This window comes from Apteryx mantelli, chromosome 10, assembly GCF_036417845.1.
Source record: "Apteryx mantelli isolate bAptMan1 chromosome 10, bAptMan1.hap1, whole genome shotgun sequence".
In the NCBI taxonomy this organism is placed as follows: Eukaryota; Metazoa; Chordata; class Aves; order Apterygiformes; family Apterygidae; genus Apteryx; species Apteryx mantelli.
In genome coordinates, this window is record NC_089987.1 from 8,508,017 (window position 1) to 8,532,395 (window position 24,379).

At 38.3% G+C, this 24,379-nt stretch overlaps 1 long non-coding RNA gene across 1 annotated transcript; it reads left to right on the top strand.

The window, feature by feature from the left end:
- The first annotated feature begins 5,462 nt into the window (after positions 1–5,462).
- Positions 5,463–24,379, top strand: LOC106483374 (uncharacterized). The gene is made up of 3 exons (XR_001292371.2): positions 5,463–5,533; positions 22,192–22,281; positions 24,321–24,379. It is a non-coding gene; the product is annotated as an uncharacterized lncRNA (long non-coding RNA).

Consider the following 24,379-nt stretch of genomic DNA (forward strand, 5'->3'; position numbering starts at 1 on the left):
AATGTCCTTCCATGCTTTAGAATATGTTGCTTTAACGTGGTGTAAAATCTAGGCAAGATATTGCATTATTCACTCCAGTCAGTTTAAGTTATTGATTATGGCATTTTGAGTTATTTCTGCATTCCCTTTTTCTTCTTCTCCCTCCTACACTGATAATCTAGAAAATGAAAATGAACAGGGAAAAATAAGAGCACAGTCCTGCTTCTGCTTTCATTTCTTTGTTAAATGCAATAGCATTTTGATGAGGGCTTTGTTTTTCTTCACAGCATCCCTATTTCCATATCTTGCACATGATCATCCCTCAGAGAAGCCTGGCTGCATGCATCATAAGTGTCAACCCTTGGCTTGATACAAAAGTGCAGGATTTTTCATCTATAGAAGCACATTGTGCTTTTTTTTTTTTTTTATAAATGCCAAACTGAATGAAAAATATTCCATAGAGAATTTGAAAATAATGAATGATTGGCATTTGGTGTACAATTCCTTATTCTAGTGAGATTTTGGCATGCCATTCATTGGGAAATTTAAGAGTATTGAATGACATCCACATTTACCAGATGGGCTGTCAAGGCACACTATGTGTCAACACCTTTCCAAAATATCACTTGAAGCCTAATTCCACTTATTTATGGCCATATGATTTGGTGTTTCTGTGCTTTCTTACACGTTGGTACCTTAAGGCTATATGGATCCTATGATATCCACTAAGCAACTGGAATTGGGTCAAAGTGCAGCAGGTGGCCAGGTACATGTTACTCTGGAGTCAACACTAAGGCTAATTCTATTTAAGTCTTCATTAGTGACCAGTTTGATAGGATAAAATCCTCAGCAAGCTGGTGTATGACACTGAATTGGGTGATGCAGTTGATATGCTGCATAGGAGAACAGGGCTGCTGTTCACAGAGATGCCAGTAGGATGAAGAAATGGGCTGACAAAAACTTCCCTGAAGTTCAGCAAAGGCAAAAGCACAGTTCTGCACCTGGGACAGAACAACCACATGGCAGGGTACAGGTAGGGGGGTGACTAGCTAGAAAGCAGCTCTGCAGAAAAGGACCGGTGGTCGTGGTGAAGGAAAGGTTGAACAGGAGTCAGCAACGCATCCTTGTGGCAGCCCAGGCAAACTGCATAGGGGGCTGCAGACAGCAGCATACTGCTGCTACTAAGAGCACAGGGTGAGGGAAGCGATTGTTCTCCTCTGCTGAGCACTCATGAAGCAGCGTCGGGAGCGCTGTGTCCACTTTTGGGCCCCATGGACAGGAGAGAGAGCATCAAACTGCAGCAAGTCCAGGAGAAAGCCACCAGCATGGTTAGGGGCCTGGGGCACCTGACATTCAGGGACAGGTTGAGGGGAGTAGGTTTGTTCATCCTGCAGAAGCGATGGCTGAAGGCGGATCTGATTGCTGTCTTCAACTATGCAAAGGGGAGCTATAGAGAGGATGGAGCCAGGTCCTTCTCCAAATGTACAGCAAAAGGACAAGAAGACATAGTTGTATCAAGAGAAATTCCATAGATATAAGGAAAAATTCTCCACGATTCGGTGGTTGAAGCATTCAGCCAGGTTGCCCAGAGAAGTTGTGGAATGTCCATCTTTGTAGATGCTCAAGACTTGACAGGACAAAGCCTCTGACTTCACTTCCAGCTCTGCTTTGAGCAGGTGGTAGGACCAGATGACCTCCAGAGGTCTCTTCCCACTTTGATTTTATGAGTCTATGAGAGCAGCTAGTAAATCCGGATTTCAGATAAATCCATGCTTATGGTATGAAAATTTTCTATAGCCTTCAATTTTGAATATTTTCATTTTGGTAGCCGGCTTTAGTCTCTCTGATGTGTATTTTTGAGAGGATAAGAAATGAGTGCTGCTTTCAATGCCAACAGGTACTCTGAATTTAGTTTTTCTGAAAATAAGCTGTTTAAAAGCAATATCAAATGACCTGATACTTGTTTATATTAACATAATACCTAGGAGTCCAGCACTAGATTTATTGTCACTGTGCTAGATGCTGTATATTTCTGTATTTATACTGTATACATACATATGCATAACAGACAACCTCTAATCAAGAATATAGAGTGAACATTAATTGATACGCCTTGGTTCCCCTTTCCCTCCACTAAGAAGATATCAGTCAGGATTATAATTCATCAAATCTGAGTTCATACTACTTTCTTTGAACCATTCTTAATGAAGTTATCATTAAAGAAAGAATCACAAAGTCAAGTGCAGCTACACCATCCAGATACACAATGTTTCCTGTGCTCATTATAACAGGATAGATCACAAGTGAATCAGCTCTGCTGTTACACTTTCTGTAAATTATCCTTAATATCTAACCAATATCTTATTTGTTGTGATTTAATCCCTCTGCTTGTTGCACTGTTCTCCACAGTCCTGGAGAGCAGATTGAATACTCCATTCGATTTTTCTCTCTTCAGCTATGTTTCTCAGTCTCTGATCGTTTTTTTTTTTTTTCTCTCACTTCTGGATTCTCTCAAATTTGTTCATGTCTCTCCAAGTGTTTTGCCCACAAGTGGACTTAAACTAACTGAGAACTTGTGAGTGCTGAGCTAAGCTGAGGGATTTCTTTCTCTTTCCTGCAGGTCGTATTTCTGCTTATAATCCCAGTATGGTGTTTCCCTTTGTGCAGCACCTAGGTAGTGATTCATGTTCAGCTTTCAATCCACTACAACTCTCAAATCCCTTCTTATGAAACTGCTATCCAGCCACTTCATTATGTGGTGATTTATCTGGATTTCTTAGTAGCAGAGTGGTGGTGTGGTTAACACAGCTGCCTGGAACAGGTTTCATTCTTGGCCACTGACCATCTAAATAAATATTTTTAGAAGGTTGTACCAGCTGCTTGTTAGAGCAAATAGCCAGCAGCCAGGAAAATTCTGAGTTCAAATCCTAATTAAGCTGCTGACTTGCTGCATGACCTTGGGTGGGTCACTCTTTATGCAGCCATGAGCCCCAAATCAAAACCTCTCAGTTGAACTTCTCTCTGTAGACAGATTAAAAAAATGTCCAGGACAGACCTATGTACATCACCGACAGTAAACATTCTGTTTGTACTGAACTTCTAACCTGACCCCTGACACTTAATGCAAAATACATCTGTGCCTTTTTCTATTCTTCTTGTTCCTATTTGTTTGTAGCTGCATTGTGATTAACATAGATATCTCTGCACAGACAGTTATCTGAAGCAGATTTTTGCAGACCTGATTACCTGTTTTATGATATGGAGATGTGAATTTTTTGCAGTATGAATAACAATGTATTTTATGAGAAAGTGTATTATCTATACCTGATGTACTAGCTTCAACAGATAAGTTTACTGCTGGACACCGCAGTAAATAAACAATAAACTGTGAACCTAAGCCGTGCTGTACTTAGACTCTGTGCAGAAAGCTAATGAGGTGGGGGACAGCGGGGAAGAAAATGGGGATACATAACCAATGTACCAATGCCTGGGAAACCTGAGCTCTAGTAGGGAAGGACACACTGTTACAAATATGAGAAAAATCAAAGTACACATCTTTTCATATAGTTTGCCAGGGACCTTGTATGGAATGTGTTTTAAATGCTAACCATTCAGCCAAACAAGACTATAGTATACCAGTTTTCACAAGCACTAGTTGATATATTTGGCAGCTGAACAGATAGGAAGTCTCTGTGAAGTTTGCAGGATTCCTAATCAAAAGGGAGTACCAAATGCAGGCGCATCTGCTTGACTTTAACCTGGTGCAGCTGCAGCCCTGCGGTGTGACCCAGGTGGTGAATGTACCTGACTTGGTAGCGTGGAACGTGACAAGTCACCACTGCCGGAGGAGAGGTTTGCTGTCATATGGTTGGAGAGTGGTGCAGCCAGCTGACAGCAACTCCACAGCTCACAGAAGTGCCTCAAATGGTAACCAGCCCATGTGGTTTTAAAGGTCAGACTGTTCTTGAGAGCCAGATACTATCATGCTGGTTTCACAGCAGAGTTGCATCACTGTAAAGCAGATAACTATGCAAATAAACATTTGCCACTATAGGAGCACAATCCAGCTCTTATTATTTACCGCACTGGGGATTATAAGGTGATCAAGTAAATGAGATGTGCCATCTTCACAAGATTTCTCAAATAAAACAGAAACAAGGGAAATGAACAGAACAGGTAGAAGAAGTTCAGAGGAGAAAGATCTGTGGGAAGACGCATGCTGTACTTTTCATAAAGTTGCAGTTGGTTGAGGTGGTTGATTGGCTGTGTAGTTATTGGTAGGGGGAGCATTTTTGTTTTCCATGTGTTATGTTTCCTAGTAGTTATTGTCATGATGATGCTGATAAAGCCGAGGGGAGTTCAACTAATGTTGTCAAGAGAAATGTTCATATGAGTAGTGAAGATATGAGTAGGAGATCTAACAGAGGGAGGCAGCAGAGTAGGAAAATCTACATGGATAAGTGGGAAGATGGTGACAGTGCAGGTGAATTAACCTGAGAAGTCTCAGGTTAACTGGAAATGAGCATGAGAGAAATTAGGCAATGTGGGCAAATAAGAAGAACAATAGCAAAGAATGCCAGTTAGATTAGCTTTACATGATTTTACCTATTATTAGGTTAGCCAAAGATGATAAATGCACTAGGAGTCATTTTTTAAAGCTTTGTCCAATCTCTTGCGTGTTCTGTCTCTGTAAGTCAGTCCTGTGTTATATCTTTATTACATGCCACGAGGAAGGCTAGAAATACCCAAGTTAGCTGTAAACAAGCTGCCTTAACAGCAGAATCAGCTTTTCTGTGATAACCCCAAGGTCCGCTGGGCTAATTTACTCTCCAGTTTCAATAAATTTAGAGTTGGGGGAAACTATATACTGGGGGATTCTGTGCAATGCAGGTATGTTCCAGACTAGGTGGTTCATCAGCATAATCACACACATTTTTTTCTTGTTGAGTGTTAAATATGCGAAGGAGTCTGGGTTGATCATCTTGGTAATTCTGTCATAGATAGAATGCTGTACAAGTTTTTCTTTTAAGGCAGCAAGGAACAACTGACTTATGAAATACATCTATGCACCCTGCTGATCACCGAATTGTAGGCTAGGAGAGCCAGAGTTTGTGCAAGAGCAGGGCTTCTGAGTAGGTGCTGATAGGAGACATTAAGAACACTGCTGTTCAGTTACAGATGTGAATACGAGTTGCATACTACCTAGACTGATGTATGTGAGAATAAGTACTTTTAGACAAGGTTTTCGAGAACAGAAGAAATAAAAGTGTAAGTACCTATATTCTTTAATGCAAGGGCCTTTTAAGGCATGGAAGCATTTGGTCTGATTTCTCACCTCATGGATTCTTAGTAACTGCAGATGAGTTTCTCATCACCTCTACAGGATCTCCCCTGCCATTTTGTCCACTTGTACCTGAAACTCCTCTACTTCAATCAGTCAGGATCGTGATCTAATCATGATCTCTCTTCTTCTTTCCCTACAGTTGTAAGAAGTTCTCTTGCATGCTGGAGAGAGGTGCCCCAGACTAAGGATGCTCAGCTGATCTTCTATACAGTAGGTACCTTCGGGAGATGGGATTGGCTATTTGGAACAGCAGGGCTTGTAAAATGCTATGTGTTACTATGTATGGTGGTGGTATAACATGCTTCATCAACAGCACTAGACAATTAGTAATTGCCTTGATTCAAATAGCAGCTGCCTCGGCTTTTGATGCTGTTTCTGGGATTGTTCTCTAAAGTGATAATTTCTAAGGTGTGGGCTAAAGAGAGCAGGTTCATATCTGGTTTGCTGATCAACTCAGAAATGTGGAATATAGCTTAGCCATAATGTGGAATAGCATAGCTTTTGCTTGCAGAGCTTTTACTTGCTCTCTCTCTCTTTCAACATTAAATCTCTTTCTTTCAGTGTTATATTTGCATACATACATGTCTGTGAGGTGCTGAGGAAGGGATTATGTAATATATCTCCAAGTATAGACATGCTTGGTTTTGAACAAAATCTTTTTGACTGATTCTATAACCATTTTTGTTAGCAAGCAGAAGTTATTGCAACCTTAGCTACTTTAGAACAAATTTACAGCAAGTAAAAATAACTGGCTGCAAAACAATAACAATGCAGTCACTGAATGGAGAGGGGTTAGTAAATGGTTTGCTAGGCCTTACAGAAGTCTGATAAAGTGATGTTAATGGCACATAAGCAGCAGTCATGTGAAGAGGTTTTTAACTCCAGATTTGGAATCGATCTCTCTTCCTTCTACAAACATGGCAGATGCCCAAATCACCTTGCAATATTTAGCCTTTGAAAGACTGAGTATACTAGGAGCTAATACTAAACCACTATGCTAAAATTATTTTGTCTTGCAATAAATGAGTACTGGTATTACAGGGAACTTTATGATGGCTGTGGCAGCTTTATCCCTGAAGGTAATCCTGTCCCCAAGTGAAGTTCAGGGCATGGCTACTTTGTCAGTACTGCTCTTTTTCCTCAGGAACACATGCAGTGAAGTCATAAGGTGAGGAGAGAAAAAAGCATGTGCTATAGATGATTCCACCGTAATTTTTGCAAAAGCAGCTAAAGCTTGAGGTTAAAAAATAATTTTTAATACCTATAATGCAGACTTGTAGAACTTGTAGAACTATGCTAATAGTGATATTTTTCCTTGCTGATGTATGAAATCAGGGAAAAATGAAAAATTCTCCTGAAAAATTTTTTCACCATCTCACACTGTTGATATTGTAGTAGTAACTGTGTTTCTCATCCAGTTCAAGAACCTAATGCTGAATTTTCCGTGCTATTAAGGTGAAAATACTTATTATCATTAGAAAAAAAAGTTGTTGTCATTGAACTAAATACTGAATTTAGTTTATAGCTGTAAAATCTGAGCTAACGCTTCTGCCATTCTTAGAGAATGTTATCCTACCTCTTCAGAAAAATTATAGCAAATCTCAAGAATAGCGAGTGGCAGTGCTTGTAGGTGTTGTTCTTTTCAGTATATACCCTTGTACAGTTTTCACTAACAGAATCAGTTTCTTTTGCATGGCTGGGTTAAGGCAGGTAAGGTAAAACCGTACCTTCTAAAAATAAATATAATGTGAATCAAGACAAGAACAGATGACATGTGTCTCTGAGAGCAGGTATCATGCAAGATGCTTTAATGACAGTTGAAGAGTAGAGGTATGATGCAAATAATGCTGAGATTCTAGATAGATCACAGCTATGCATGCACTTACTTGTATAAAATTTTTCATGTTTAAACCCTTGAAGACAACCTGTCTGCCAATAAGTGGAAAATTTCTGTGCAAAATATCAACAAGACAAAATGTTCTCTGTCAGTTCTTTATGCAATATAAACAAGAATGGAAAGACACTGAAGAATAAGCCTGTTTCCGACTCTCCAGAAAGCTGACTCTTCAAAAACAGTAGCTAATGAAACCCCTTGCAGAGCCCACTCTTTCCTCTTAGTTTGTTCACTGCCCTGTCCAACCATTTTCATCGCTACCAAATTACATCAAATCGATCAGAATAACAACATAGACTGCACAGTCACTTTACATACATTCAAACATTTAAACTGGTTGAAAAGTAGTGAAATGTCAAGGTGGTTGGAGCTTAGTATTTTATGATTCCTGAATCCCAACTTCCATGAATACCTTACAGGCATTTGTGGAATCTCATAGTTATTCCAAACCCAGGCATAACTCTGGCCCCAGGCTTTTGACTCTATCATCTTTTTCACTTAGTAATTTTTTAGAGTAAAATTCCCGTGTTTTCATCCCCTTCTTAAAAGGAACCACCTTCCCTGGGTCTGTTTTCTCTGCTAGATGAATGAGACTTAGTAGATAAAAATACATCAAGTGACTACAGATACATTCTTTTGCAGTATAAAGGAAGCAAAATGTTTTTCAACTTAGGCACACAATAGGGAAGATTTTTAATATGTTATTCAAGGCAATTGTTTTCCCTTTATTACAAAAACCTGGGAATGATACTGAAGTAAACAATATGTAGTGAGAACCAAGTCTTGGATGGTAGATTACTGGGAACACCTATTTAAGCCAGTGTGAGTAGCAGTCACTCATCATCTCTCAGGATTTGACCCATTGTACAAATGGAAAAACTATAAATTGCACAATACACAAAACCAGGAGAAAATAGCAAGCCTCATACAATGTTCAATTGCACTCTGGTGATAGGGAATAAAGAGAAGAATGCGGTCTCGCTCCAGCTTATCTGTCTGAAATAGCTGTACAACCAGTGTTTTCACTGATTCATCTGAATAATGTTAAATTCTGAACTCCGGTGAATGCTCATTGCTCATTGTTTTCCCAGATAGCCACATATCATTCTGTTTCATCCAGCCAAAATGATCACAGATGTATTTTATTTGAGATTTTCACAACTGTTTATGTTAGCAGCAGCTGATAACTCTGAATAAAATGTGTCAAATTGCTTTCAAGACCAACCACTTCACTCAAACACAAAGGCAAACATTTGAGTCTATTTACAGCTTGAAAATTTCCCCAGAGAACACAGCTGTCTTAAGGACAATTAGTTATGCGTAGATTTAGTGGCACTGAAGAGAGCCCCTCTTTCGCTGTCCTCAAAAGGCTTGAAGGCTGACGACCTGATTTTCCAGTCTGTACCCAGGTAGTTTATGTGCATCTGACCAAAGGCCGGCCCATGAAAGTAAACAGGGCATTGCCCTGTAGTATAAGCAAGTTCACCTGCAAATCCTGTTGAAACCAGTGAGAGCAGTAGCAGTTACAAACCTGCTCTCAGCTTTGGACCGCATAAAAACTGGAAGAAGTGTTGGGTCTATTTAAAGAATACATGGAAACAAAAGACCAAAGCCGCACCTAAATACTGCTGTATCTCTAGCCCGGGATACATAAATAGGACTTGTGTCCATTTTATTCAGAATTCCATCACAAAGGCATCTTCTGAAGTGTGGTTCATGCTGCTTTGAGAGTTTGGTCCAGTGAGATTAAATTGGGAATGGAGCTAAGAGAGAAACTTCTCTTTAAACAAGGTCAAAAGACTGGACTTCTATAGTACGTGGCCCAGCTCCAAAAGTTAGGAGAAGCTCACGGCTAGGCAGATGTTTGAGTGGCAGCTGTTTGTTTTTTTTGTTTTTTTGTTTTCTAAAGGAAGCTCAATTGAAGTCAGATTTAAAAAAAAAATCAGACTTGTAATAAGTTTTGTACTGATACAAGTATTAAAGCACCATTCATTTCCTAGAAAATTATAAAGAATATACTTATTGTTTCTTGAGTGTTTTGAACACAGACAATTGATTGCAGATGTTCAGAGTATGTGACCTACTATTCTGTCCTTGAATCCCAGCCTAAACAACAACAACAGATCAGAAAAGGAGATATATCTACAATTATCTTTGCTTATATTCAGCCATGACACTTTGGAACTACGTAGAACAGGCAGGAATCATGACTGGCAGACTCCAAAATTATTCTTGCCTGAAGGACAGCCAATAAAAAACAAACACCTCAAAGCACAGGCTTTGGATCATAAAATTAGCATAAAATAATATTTCAAAGATGTCTTGTGTGCTGCTATAGCTGCGGTTAAACAGGATTTAGCAATATAAACTCTTTTTCCCCTGGGGTTTATGGTTGAGTCATCTTAATTTGTGCTGGGCAGAAAAGCATTCTGCCAGGTCCTAGTCCGAAGTGCTGTACACATTTCCCATTTTAAAAACAGGAACACTTAGTATGTATCATGTATATGCAATTGTGTAAATACCAAGATCAGACCTTCTGCTACTTACTAAAATTACAGTTATGTGTTAGAATGTATCTTTTACCCTCGTGGCTTCCTATGTGTAAGGGCACAGCCAGCTGGAAATGGGCACTAGATTACTACTGCAAGGGATTACGTACGCTTATTAGGCCCCATTTACTACATTCCCCCCCCCCCCAAAAAAAAAGAAGAAAAGAGAGAGTATGGCTACGACTGTTGCATCTTCATTTTTTTTTCTGTAAATAAGAACATTTTATAAGACCTATCTTTTTGACTCCTTACAGTCTTTTTCTGTCCTGCTATCCTGATGGATGCTGAGCATTTCATACAAGGCATTGAATACTTTCAAATCACCGTGAATGGAAAATAATCATTTTCGACAAGGACTCTGGTGCATTTCAGCCTGAGTCCAGGGCATGTTACTTGTCTTTTCCCCAAGGGTTTTTTTTTTTTGGTGCCTTTTAAAAATAAGTAGTATACATCTTATACATCTTAAATATGTATTTACAGAACAGACTGGAACCATTCCAGGAAAAACCATTTAACTTTGTTGGTCTATAATATGGATTTTAAAACATTTATAAATAGGTATTTAACTAACCAGACTAGAACAGATCCTTCAGAGACAGTCTGCACATAATACACATTTTTAGAATTCTTATTTAAATACATTATTTACCAGAGGGAGACAGGAAATTGCTTCTTCATACAAATTCTCCCAGGCAGATATTACACATTCTGAGAAAAGTACAAACATATCATTTACCTTAAAAGGACCGTTAAAATATTACTCAATTCTGCCTGAGCCATCTTACTCCTGCAATTAAACCACAGTCAGGTTCTTGTTTGGATGAGCTGCTCTGTTGAAATATGAATGTAGCATCAACGTTATCAGTATATTTTCTTTGAAAGAGAATGAGCAAATATAAAATATATAAGAAAAAAAAAAAGTAGCTGAATGCCCTCAGACTACCAGAGTTTTACGTTACCTATGACACTGTGTTTCTTAGATCAAAATTTCTAGCCAAATATGTAAGCAAATCCTCCCATTAAATTAATATACTTCAACATTTTACAATTGACTCTTCAGAATGTTCAGATGTTTTGATGTGACTGCTGGTACGTCTACACTGGGCCTCCTTACGAATTGCTGAGGAAAGCACAATCTTTTTTATTTTGCCAGCAGGCCGAGGGAGGTGAATCCTCCCCCTCTACTCAGCCCTGGTGAGGCCACATCTGGAGTACTGTGTGCAGTTCTGGGCTCCCCAGTACAAGAGGGATGTGGCACTACTGGAGCAAGTCCAGCGAAGGGCCACAAAGATGATTAGGGGACTGGAGCATCTCTCTTAGGAGGAAAGGCTGAGAGAGCTGGGCCTGTTTAGCTTGGAGAAGAGAAGGCTGAGAGGAGATCTTATCAACGTGTACAAGTATCTGAAGGGAGGGTGTCGAGAGGATGGGACCAGACTCTTTTCAGTGGTGCCGAGTGACAGGACGCGAGGCAACGGGCACAAACTGAAACACAGGAAGATCCATCTGAATATGAGGAAAAACTTCTTTACTGTGAGGGTGACAGAGCACTGGAACAGGTTGCCCAGAGAGGTTGTGGAGTCTCCTTCTCTGGAGATACTCAAAACGCGCCTGGACGCGATCCCGTGCAACGTGCTGTAGGTGACCCTGCTTGAGCAGGGGGGTTGGACTAGATAATCTCCCGAGGTCCCTTCCAACCTCGACCATTCTGTGATTCTGTGATTTTAAACTTACTAATTTACTAGATGAGCATTTGTGAAATTTTTTAGCCTTCTGATAAACAACCCCTAGCACCTTACAAAGCATTTTAGTACTTTTTCCCCAGTGGAACAGAGGAGGGAAACTAGTCAGCCAGCCCAGCTCCTTTTGTAATTAGCAGGAAGCTTGATAATCCACTTCGTATGTGTAAGACCCCCTGTCTTAAAACCACCTAAGACTTTCTTTTTCAGAAGCTGGAATGTGCATACTGAAGAACCAGGTTAACCCTCACTATAATGCTATATATTTTTCCTGAGTGACTGTTTTTCGCAATACATCATCTATGCAGAGCATATCAGAATTTTTGACAAATTTTTTTTTGCCAGAAAATATCAGCTTGTCCAAAACAGAACTTGGCTGGAACACACCACGTTTGACAGAAGCTTTTGGGGATGTGAAAAGCATTTCCCCAATTTGAATTTGTGGTGTGAAAATCAGAGTAGGGATTTGAATCTGGGTCTTTCCACAGCAGTGCTATGATCAGCAGGCTACAAGTGGACAGTTTTTATGAGGTTTTCTGGTTTTGTTTTTTTTAATGGTTTCTTGCTCTTGGTTTCCTAAGTTTCTATTTCAGAGTAGAATGAGAGGATTTTGAAATCTTGGTGCTCTGTGGGACACTGTATTTCCCCTTAAATCTGTTTCTAGTGATACTTCTTCCCTTAAATCACCCTCTGAGATGCCTCAGATGGAGATCACTACATCTCAGTTGAACTGAGAATGCAGCTCAAATTTTCTGCTCAGTTTTTAAAATGGGTGAGGAGGGTAAAGCCCTGGGGAAGGGGTACGACAAAAGAAGAAAAGCTTTTTGACAAGTGGAATTATCCCCATCTCCTAGTAACAACTGGCAAATTACTTTCAGCTGATTTGTGCTGATTAGTGCTTGATTATGTATGTGGAACATCTCTTCCTTTAGATAGTGTCTCTGTTTGGCATTTTCAGTTCACTACTGCCCCTGCTTTGCAGTCACAGTAAACTTTACGTGTCCAGTTTGAATATCACTCCATCTTGCAAAGTGTCTGGCATAGCTGGCTCTACTGATTTTTTCCTTCTCTTTTGCCTGATGGCACTAGTGTGGAAACTGTGTGGTTGAACTGGGCAGTGTGTTCACTAAAAATAACATTTTTTTTTTTAGTCACTGCATAAGGTGCCCATGACATTTTCCTTGCGGTAGCCCATGTTTCTGCCATCATAGGGGTTCTGGGCTGATGGTGCCACCCTAGTGCCAAAGAGCATGTCTTCAAAGACAAGAGCTGGTGGTTTCACTATAAAACACTGTTTCCTAGTAAAATCACTGCTGAACATACAGATACTGCATGAAAGTTTTAAATAACATTTAGTTGCTGCATATTCTTTTTCCTGTTTTCACTGGGTTCACTGGTTTTAAACTACTTTCCTGTATTTTCCACTAACCTTAAACTGCTTTCCAGTTGCCAGTATGTCCACTGACATATTTCAAACCCCCTACCTTGTCCTTTTTCTAGATCTTTTTTAATGAACTGCAGCCTACTGTACTCCAGCTTCCTGCTTAATGGGCCTCTTAACCTGCTTTCAGCTTTCTCTAGTCTCTCCCCTCACCCTCCCTTTGCCTAGCCTTTATTCCTTACTTACCCACTCTATTTATCTGTTATTCCCATTCACCTCTTTGTTTCTTTTTTCACTTCAACTGTTGCCCATGTCTGTGTGTTTTCTAACTCATCCTCCTTCTCTTCTGCATTTGGATACCATACAGCATTTCCTAGAGAGAGAAAACGTGCTGTCTCACTGTAGTTACTATCTAGGAAAAGAAATGCATCGAATTCTAAATGCAGGTGGACAATTTGTTTTGACAGCAATAATTATCTAGCTGTAGTATTAATGTATAATAATTACTTGCTATTACTGAAATTAGGAATAAAAACAGTTCATAGTAGTTCAGACATGACTGTCATGTAAAAATGCTGCTTTAAAATGCCTTCTTTACGTATTCCAATAAAAAGGGGCAACTTGGGGCAGCTTGGGATAGTAGTTTATACCAACAATTCCCCTTTTACAATGGCTGCTCTAAGTTACTTCCAGATTCGATCTCATTCCTCGTTTATTTGGAATCAAAAGACCTGGAAAAAGGACAGGAACCTTCATTCTCTCACATAACTGAATTGAGTGTGTTTCAGCAGAAGATTATAGTATATGGACAAAAATTGTGTATAACTCATTTGCTACTATAGGAAATACCCCATCAAGGGAGCAGCGGTATCAGTAACACATTGGGCTGTTTGAGAGCATATGAAACAAGATATTATCTTTTGATAAGATTCACCCAGCTGAGATGGGTTTAAGAATATTCATTAACTTTATTCTTTGCCCAAATATGTTTTCTTTGCAATTCAAACTGTGCATTTTATGCTCAGAAAATTTTACTTTCCATGGGCATCCGAAGTTGCATTAATAATATAAAAAATGTTCCCTGCATTAATAAAAGGTTGCTTTACAACTCATTTCTACAAGAAGGTTATTAAATGTAGTGTGAGTGCACAGTCAAGAAACTTTTTAATGTGTTCCTATTAATATAGCTTTTTTTTCACCTAACAAAATCAAACAAAACAAAATCAAAAAGAGAAAATCCTATCAGCATCACTAAATCCTTCTTTAAGGTTTCATTGATCCTAGCCTTAGAACAAGATTATGAAAACAGACCGACACAGAGATAACATCTAGACAATTTTGGCTAATCTCAGCACTTCATTTTAGATTAGATCTGATCATATTCAGACACATAGCTAGTCTTGTAGATAACATATACTTACCAATGTTTACCCATAATTAAGATGCAATAATTTTGTTTCCTTTGGTTGTAACATGAGTAATGCCAAATATGTTCGTAGACATTGGGTCATAAAAGTCGTATAGTCACTTAATATCTAGCATTCCAGGCTAAGGATCGATTCTCCCTGATGAGGAATCCTTTCTCACAGTGAAAACTTGTACAGTCCATCACAAAATCTTCAAGCATCCTGATGTTTCAGACTGTACTTAGCTATTCAGCTTGCTTCATTATTTTTCGTTTCCATTTGGTGGAAACTTGTATATATAAAGATTATTCAGATAGTGTTTTGTCAGTGAGCGAATTATTTTGGGAAGGATGCCACAGGAGAAGAATGTGGAAATTAGCATAAAAGATAAGGAAAAGATTTATTTCATTTTCACCGTATCAGTCCTCAGATCTGTCAAGCTGTAAATAGAGTCTTCCTAAGACTAAGTTAGTAATGTAGAGAAGCCAGAATTTAGACTCCAGTGATAAAATAATAATATGGATAAGATTCTGTACCTCCAAAACTGGAGTCTGTCATTTGGTTTCAGAACTCTTCCTGGTCAAGTTCAGTATATATGCGGTTTTCATGGTGCCTTTTTTTTAATGCACGTATATGCACATTTACTAGAACATCTAAATCTTCTTTTCTGTCTAAATAAAGTGATATGCAGTGATATTTTGTGCTATCTTTTTAGTATAAATATATAAAGTTATCCAATGTATTGCTTTTCATAAGGGAAAACAAAAGCCTCAAAGGATGTAACATTTATTTACAGCTGGCTCTTTTTCTCAGCTAGAACATTTTGCTTTGCATTATTAGTTAATAGCAAGGGAAAATGGAGAGCAAAATTGCTGTTGCATAAACAAACCTGTGACACAAATGCCTTTAATATTCAAAATGATGATGCTAGAGATTGTGTAATTTACTTTTTGCCAGGTCGTTTTTGAATAAGACAGTATTTGTGCTTATACAGTTTACCTGCCATACTAATGGCAGAATTATTTAGCGGTCTTATCTTAAACACGTTGAAGTTGATGATTAAACTCCCTTTGGCCTAAGTATGTAGAATGTATGTAGGAGTAAGTCCTAGACTGTCAAGGAGATTTGTGTTGTGTAGCTAAAAAGCTACTTTTGTCAGCAATAAAAGAAGCGTTCTTTTCCAATAACAGTTTCTGGTAGGAGACTAACAAAGTATCTTCCTTAAAATGCTTTCAATATATGTTCCTAGTATGCCCTGACTTGCAGTAGGGCTCAAGAGCATTATGCACATTCTTCTTACAAATAACATGATATTAAAAACAGCTGCAGTAGCTGTAGCTGCTGAAGCAGTTGTTCTCTTTCCTTGTAAATGTTCATTACTGTTAGAGTTAAATATTGTTATGAAGAGCCAACAAAAGTCATGTCTTTATATTTTTCTGCTTAAATTACACAATACTTCATACAACATAGGGATTTTTTAGGTGTTATTATTATTGCTGTATAATAATTAGTTTATGTCTCAAAGTCATTAGTTCCTTGTTTTAAAGCAACTGTTTTAACTAATTGTGTTTGGATGTTAGAACAGAAAGACAGAAAGCAGAGGCAGGATAGGTTTTATTCTCTTCATGTTAAACAACTAATACACTGAAAGTAGCCCTGAGCCCAATAAATATTTGTATTGTGCTATACTTAAATCTCAGATCACTAAGGTTTTCTTGCCTTTGCTTGATACTTTAGCTCCTCCCTTCTCTTTTATTCATATGCAGTGAAGCACATCAATATGTTTAACTTTTTGCATCTGCTTCAGACCCAGTGCCCAAGGATATCGTTATAATTAAGCCTGTTTTTTACCCAAGTCCTGTTGTGCATAAGGATGGATATGCGTCAGTGGTTTTCCTTGATAGCTCATCTTCAGACTAAGCTGAGATGGTGGGCCTTTTATCATTCCTGTAATAACCTGTGGTAAAACTCCTAGTGACTTCAGACGGGTTCAGACCTCCGTATCCATTCTTTCTATTTCACATCCTTATTTATAGCAACTGTTTGTTTGAGATACATAGGTATTTGAATAACGTAATTGTATTGTCCTTTGGTGGGGATGGCTACACTTCATTCATTTTGGTTCTGTTCATCTGAGGAATATAAAGATGTTAATATTAAATAGTCTGCTGTATTTATCCCAATCATAAATTTTATAGTCAATGTATTGCTTGCTTAGCCATGACTTATCCTATGCATATTCTCCTAATCAAGCTTATTTTATACTCAGTGAAATTGTAGGGTAAGTTTGCAGTGTACTTAAGGCATAGTGGTTATTGGTTTTTAAAAGTCTGAGACAAGGGAACTTTTTGGTTTCTGTTACTGGCTCTGCCATATGTATGATGTGTAAACTTGTACAAGTCATGTAACCAGCACAGTATAAGCTAGCAACTGAAGTTAGGAACCTGAACTAGTGGCCTGGATATGCTGGAGGCTCTGGGAAGCCAGCAGCTGCTGCTAGTCTGATGGCTGGGCTTTCATCTGTGTCTCCCCTTGATTCAATTTAAGAATCAATGTTCAAGTTTCAATGTGTTGGTACAAGCTTCAGTTTCCACTTTGCTGTCTTTGGAATGAGAATAATTTATACATCTAATATTTGGCTGTAAAATGAACAACAAAATTCATTATGAAGTTAATTTCCAGTTTGTTTTGTTGTGTGTTGGAGTTTTCTGCAAAGATTCTTTTTAAGATCCTTCTTTGGAAAATGCAACATATGTACAAGGTGCTGATGATGTTTTCCTAGTCTGAAATATGTGCTGTGTATTACACATGCAGTAAGACCAAAGCTTTTGAGAAGTATGTGACTTTGCATATATACTGTACCATTGCTTTCTACAGGCTCTAAGTGATGATTTTGGGACACAGCGGTTTTGTTATACACAGCGTAGGGTATAGCTCCTGTACTGTAGCTGCTTCTGGTTCTTGGAATCATTGGTTTTTATATACAGGCCAGGCAGAAGCTCTGGCCTTGCTGCATAGGCATACATCAGCTATGTAATATATGCACAGTTTCTTCCTAAAAGTGAAGTGGAACAGAGACGGAAATACTTTATATTAAGAAGTCTACTTTTTTTGTGATCATATCTGTCATCTCTGGACATAGCACAACATGTCAGAGACATTGATCTTTTAGACTTAACAAATTTGGAAATAATATTAAAATTTTCAGAATGTAACTGTTCTGTTTTTCCAAGCAACTATATCAAGAATGCATAGCAGCTCTCTTCAGAGTGCAGATGTAGCATGTGTCTTGTTTCTTTTGTAACATGTAGAATATAAAATAAAGCTGGGCAAAGAAGTGGTAAGAAAATAATGCAGTTGTGAATGAAAGAAAAATCTGTGCTCTTGCACTCTAAATTGCAAAGTTAAGTTCAGATGCAGAATCCTTTCAGTTAGTAATTCGGAAGTTCCAGAGGTGGGCTGGGCTGTTTGGCCTATTTCAGCTTTTCATCACAAGGTTTCTTTGCGCACCCCTTTGTGCATGCATTTGGATGCACAAACACCCGAATACGCCAGCTACAGACTATGCATGCACAACTCCTTCTCCCCTGTGGCTTTGCATTTGGCGTTCTGTTCTCTCCGTAGTTGTGATCCAGTATATTCATGCCCGATACTGGCACAAAGGGGATGGAAATCAGGACACAAGCGTTAGCCTTCTTGTTTCCAGCAATGCAGCCCAGCTACTGAAATAACCCAGTGGAGTGGCTCTTCAGGAAAAGGTATCCAGGGCCTATCAGTGCTTATTGTGTTGGAAAAGTTCAGAGGATTGAGTAGCGTAATGCTTAGTGATGTCTATTACACTCTAAACATTTTATGTTTTTAGCACAAACTTAATTTGTTGTTGACAGTGACAGTGTCTCTGTTTATTTCACTGTGTAATCTGTGTCTGATTTCAAGTACGTCTGTAAATACTCATGCCATTCCGGCAAGCAAGTTATTAGCACTTTCAAAGACAAAGATATCAGAGCTTTTTCAAAGGTTAAGTCTTCTTGGAGAGCAAAGTGCCTCTTGAAGACAGAGGCCACTTTTTCTTTCCTTTGAAGATAATCAAAATATGGAGAGTAGTTAGTCCTGAACAAAATGATCGGGGTGGCATAACTAAAGCTTATTGAATTTGTGCTGAGGATCCCAAAAATGGCAGTTCCATTTGTTCCACACAGTTTTATCCTCTAATTCCTAATCACAATGCTGTCTTACTGTGCACAATGAAAAGACTAATTTGACTAAATCCATTCATAAATGACAAAATCAATAGTTTTCCTTTTGAAAGCCACTCAGCGTACAGAATATGAGAATTTATGGTTAGTTTACTGCTGTCATGGATGGGTCTCTCTCTCTCTGGTTGTAACTGATAAAGCCGCTTTTGAAGTCGAACACTCTCAATAAAGTACTTAAATCCATCTTAATGTACCCCAGGGAAGCGAGTCTGAATTAACCTAGTACCTTAGTTTTGCAACAATAATAAGGTGAAAGGGAGTATGCAGCAGAAACTGATTATAATAAGTGATACAAAGGAGACAGCAACAATGAGGCAGAAGTAGAATGGGAACTGGGATTAAGGGATCTCTCACCCAGCCATGTGCAAAAATGTTGAAAATTAATGTTGTATTGTTTAGCTAACAGCTGTCAAGTCATTCAAGTCATTGTAATGTGTGGTATGCTTGCTTTCCTCTTCCCCCTCACCAAGAGCATATTAGAAATTACATTCTCTTTCTTCTGAAGAATGACAAAGTTCATCCTTCCCTGCATTTCTTGTAAGACAAACTCATAGCAAAGGCTGTCTCTGCATTTGTCAGTTAGGATAGTAACATACTGCAAAACTTGGATGTTAAACTGACATTTAATGAATGGTGTTAAAAGTCACTTAGGGCCCAATTTTCCCTAGCTGTTGTATTTGTGTGTAGTACAAGATGTGAAGGGTACAGCTATATCCTTGTACACTTGTAGTGTTGCTGTAATCAGAGAGAACCCCTTTTTGTGGCATCAGGTAAATACGAAGATCCATTTTTCTAAGAACATCTGACACCAAATGAGAGCAGGGAGGAATCGTAGGTTCTGCCTGTTTCATTAAAATAAGGTTTTGCCTATAATCATTATGCAATGGAAGTGAAAAGATACAAGAAATATGTCTCTATTAAGCAGGCTGAAAACCAGTATTACCAGAGTTCCTTACGCTCTGCTGCCAGGATATGCCCCTGTCACTCCGTTCAGAAATCTGTTGTTCTTGCTCCAATTCCAGTCTTTCGGTTTCATCGCTCTCTTTTTATACACAGGTCTTAGTATTAATAAGCTATACTTGGGATTTGAAGGATTCAGTAAATTTACTAAAATTCACTAAAAACTGATGCTTAAAATTGATACTGAGTTTTTTAACTGAATCTAAAGTTTTGCCTATGGTAGAACAGAAATCCAAATATGTTGCTTGGGACATTTTTATTCCCTGTAGAGTCAAACTTTTTCTTCTCGTTAGACAGAATTTACACATGGTATCTTTTAACCCTTAGTGTCCCATGGGAGACAACAATAGTGACAGACGCTTTCATTATTTGTTGAACACAGGGAACAATCATTTTCGTTCCTAACTGTTCCTTTTACCCTTGATGATGTCCTGCACTTTGTGTGATGGGCGTAGCTGATCCAAATATCCTGTGAACAATATGTACATTTTTAAGGACAGAAAACATAGAACAAAGCTTTGCATACATTTCACTTTGATGTTTGTCATCTCTGAGACAGTGCTAAGGCTTCATTATTTTTTTAGATATGTCGGTTGATTCTTCTGAAAAAAGAAAATTGAAAATATTCTTTCAACTCCTGTGCTCACAACAAGCGAGGATGCAGTCTTGAGTAACGTTCTTCACAGTTGTTAGCACGTGTTTTTCTCAATTGCTGTTAAGAGATGGAGTGTTGTCCCAGAGCAACTTGCCTTCTTCCAGCACACTGTTCAGCAATACACACGCAATGAGATACTGCCTTGCAGCAGCACTGGGTTTTAGGAGCATGCTTCCTCCATTTTCAGTGTCTTCACTCAAAAAATAATGCAGATGCATTAACCATTTAAAGTCTTCTCCATTCCAGACTTCCATCAGATAGGGAAAACTCACAACTGTTTAGCAATCTTTTTTTTAAGTAACTGTCAAAAATAATTTTCTTTGTCATTTGTTGTTATTCTGGGCAAACATATGATGAAGGATAATATTTATTTGGGAAAGTAAATTGAACATTTCTGAAATGAATCAAATAACATCCCTTCACAACTTTGAGCACCCTTTGAATCATGGTAATTCAGCCACAACATTTGCTTCTTAATGACCTAAGGGTGTTTCCATGGTGATTTGTGTTTCTTGTTTACCCCAACACTTAGCTTGATATGACTAGCAGTATTTAAGCTCTCTGAAATTAACCTCTTCAATTTGAAATACTTGCACCTTGTAATCTCTTAATATTCTCACCACTACGACTCTTCTCTGTATTGTCACTTCAAATCCTCCGTGCTCTGCACAATATTATTCTAAAAATTTCTTTTTATGACTCACCCTACAAATTAGCAGTACATTGTTACACATCACTTACGTTCTCCCTGTACTCATTATGTCATCCCCTGTGGGCAGTGTTGCAAAATATCCAAGATACTTGAAACAAGATGCTAGGGAACATAAAAAATCAATGAAAAAAGTAAAATAAAGTGAAAGGAAATGTTTTCATACCCAAGTACAATTGGCTTTTTATTAATTTTTTTCCATCAAGGAAAATTATTTTTTAAAGTCCCCTGTTCATCATCATTTATCAATTCAGTTAAAAAACTACCAAGCTGAGTTATACCATGTAAAGAGTTACTGCTGTGGGTATATTGCCTCTGAGCGGCGGGAACCATTTCATCACTTCACACCATGCGCTCTGTCTGCTGAGCTCCTGCAGGATTGGTCCTGGAGGCTAGCTGCTAGCGGTACGCAGCTTGTCTTCAAGTCTCGTTACTCTGCAATGTACTTGCAGTGAATCACTTTGCAATGATAGCAAAAAAACCACAGAACCATTCAATTACTCTTTTTCCTTTCATATTTTGCTAAATGGAGAAAGTTCCTAGACCTTTATACTCCACTAAATAAAACACACTGTACATGATGAGGTTGGACAAGCAATCATCTCTAAGGCATAAATATTTACCTGCACTGATGCTGGCCACGGTCTGCCTATCAGCTGCCAGTTGGTCAGAGGCTAATCCACTGAAGTCTGTCTTTGATCTCTTAAAATATTCTTTCTTCAGCCAAACTAATGCTAGAACAGCTGATGTTAGACTGTTTGCATTAGTTTATAAACTGTAATCAACCTTGACCCGGGCTTTCTACTCGTTCCACATCTCTTCCTCCCCGTGGTCTTTAGACCTGTTAAAAGAGGATTTTTCTAATGTTTACAAAGGAAACATCAACTACAAGTAAATTGCAAGAGTACATAAGATGTGGATTTTATAAGCAAATACTGTTTTTCTCCAACAAGTAATTTTCTCATCAATCTATATTTTATTGTTCTTTGTTTTGGCTGAACTGGGGTCAGTCACTTCTTCTGTATTGCTAGTTGTAATTTTTTAAGATTGTCATCATTACATAGCAATAATCTGTGTAACATTATTTTCTAGAGGGCAGCTGCACCTTTATCAAACACAATTTTCTTTCCTTAACTGTTTCTCCCACATACTATGTTTGCAGCTGTATTGTGGTTCTACTGTAGCCATGTGGTGCAGAGTTGGTAGATAAAGAGCTAAGTGCTCAAGTCTGCGCCCTCTGTTCATTTTTACAGGAGCAAAAGTGCAAGTCTTCATTTTGTGGATACAAATTGTGACCCTTTCTCTTTTTTTGCTCCCCAAAGATTCCTCGGCTGAATGCTTCAGCTGGCAACTCAGGCTGACAGATTTGTTAGTGGAAGGCAGAACAGGAGAAAGCCAGGATGATGATGAAGGTGAGCACAAAAAACCTAAAGCTGGTACAGACAGTGCATGAAAAACAAATGCCAGTGATAATAAGATAGGTATGGTTGCCAAAAAGGCTTTTCTTTCTTTTTTTTTTTTTTTTAGCAAGTGTGCATTAGAAAGCCTGAAAGTGATTAGTATCAGCTGCCAGAGACATTTTGAAGGAATCATGATATACCATAAGTGCATGTTGGTTGTTTAAACAGCCAACACAAAAGTGCAGAAAGAGTTGTTTAGACAATGACTTGGATACAGTAAGAAAATCTGAGAGGGAATTTAAATAGCCAGAGACTGCAAATACAAGCACTGAAGATAGTGCAGGATTTTCCTGTGATGACAAAAGCGAAAAAGGTTTTAACAGTGCAGATGCTCAGTTTTCATTGGCTAAAATTTTCAAAAGTGAATATGCTTTTTCTCACACCTCGGTTTTAGATCCACAGGATGTAACATGGATAGATGCTGAAGGATAGATATACTCAACCAGCTTTTTTATTTGAAAGCCCCTAAAATAAATGCATCTCAAAACACTGATAACATTCTTAAAACATAGAGCAAATGCTGGCTGAATGTTACTAACTCTATGAGACATAAATTATTATACTAGCCCCCCAGCCACTCAGAATTGGAACCTGTTGAACAGGATTATGTACAAATACAGAAACAACAAAACCATCCCGGGAAGAGCTTACTGTTTAAGAGCACAGCCAAAGTGTGAGAGGTATGAATATGAAGGCTATCTGGGCCTGCTTTTATAAGATAGCTGGAAGGAGGTTTATGTTCTCAGAATAGAAAAGAATATATATTTGTAAGTAGTCTGTGGTTGTTTGCAGTCTAAAATAGAGGTATGTGTCAACTCTGATCTCTCTTGACTTCTAGAGCTTCGGTTAACAGGGCCTCAACGTCCACCCACAACAAATTAGAAATGTGTTCTATTTCCAAGGCCAAACTCATTCAACTTACAGATTTTCACTTGTATTTTAAATTCAATTTTACATGCATATTATTTTGTGAAAAATAGCATCAGTATAAAAGCTAACTCAACCAAAAAATGAATAATATATGTTCTCCTCACTCTTCTCACCATGAATCAATGTTTAAATAGTGGAGAAAGTAATTTTAAAAGCTTCGTGGGATTATTTTTTTAAAGGTGTACTGTTTTAATTTATCACTTTAAATGTGCTGACAGTAAGCACATTTTGAAACCTTATAGCGCAATGCATCAGGTTACCTAATATTAATTTACTTTTTATAGTTTATTTAATATAGTATTGATTGCATTAGCATTTGGATTAATGACCTTTTAAATGCTCAAAGACTAAAGCAGTTGTCTAGTAAACTGGGATGACAGTCATGAGGCTGAAATAGTTGGCCAATCAGCTTTTTTCAAATAAATTAAAGGTTGTGTAGACCAAAGCAATGTTGAGAATTAGGGCTTTCTAATGAGATCATCAGTTCTAAATCAATACCAACAGGGTACACACTTTTTGTTTGATGTTCACTATGGACTTGAGAGAATTTCAGTAATCAATCACTGGCATTCTGAATTGCAGGGGCAAAGGAGTCTACCTCAGTGAAATTATAAGCCTGCAAAGTGGAACCACGCACTTGAATGGGGAGTGGAAATTGGACTGTTTCCAAAAAGGAATAGCTAAACTTTCATAATTATGTGTAAAACTCCCTGAAAATCATACAGTGGATTGAATTTAAGGCTGATTCTCTGTAAAAATAAGGCGATGCATAATTTGCTTTATCTAAGCCTACACAGGAAGAAAATCTCAGCTGTGTTTTTCTCTGCTGAGCTCAATATAATATAAGAGAATAAAAAATACAATCATGGTGATGGCAGGGGATTCAGGAGTGAACAAACCATAACATAGCAACATTACCGCTCTAGGTATGAAGATCTGACTCCACTTTTGCAATGTTCAGTAGCCTTAATGTCGTATTTGCTTATCCGTATCTTTTAATGGTCATTTCTCAGTCTTTGTTTCTTCTTTTCTTTCCCTTCCTCTCCCCTGTCCCTATACAGGCATACCTCGGAGATATTGCGGGTTCAGTTCCAGACCACCGCAATAAAGTGAATATCAC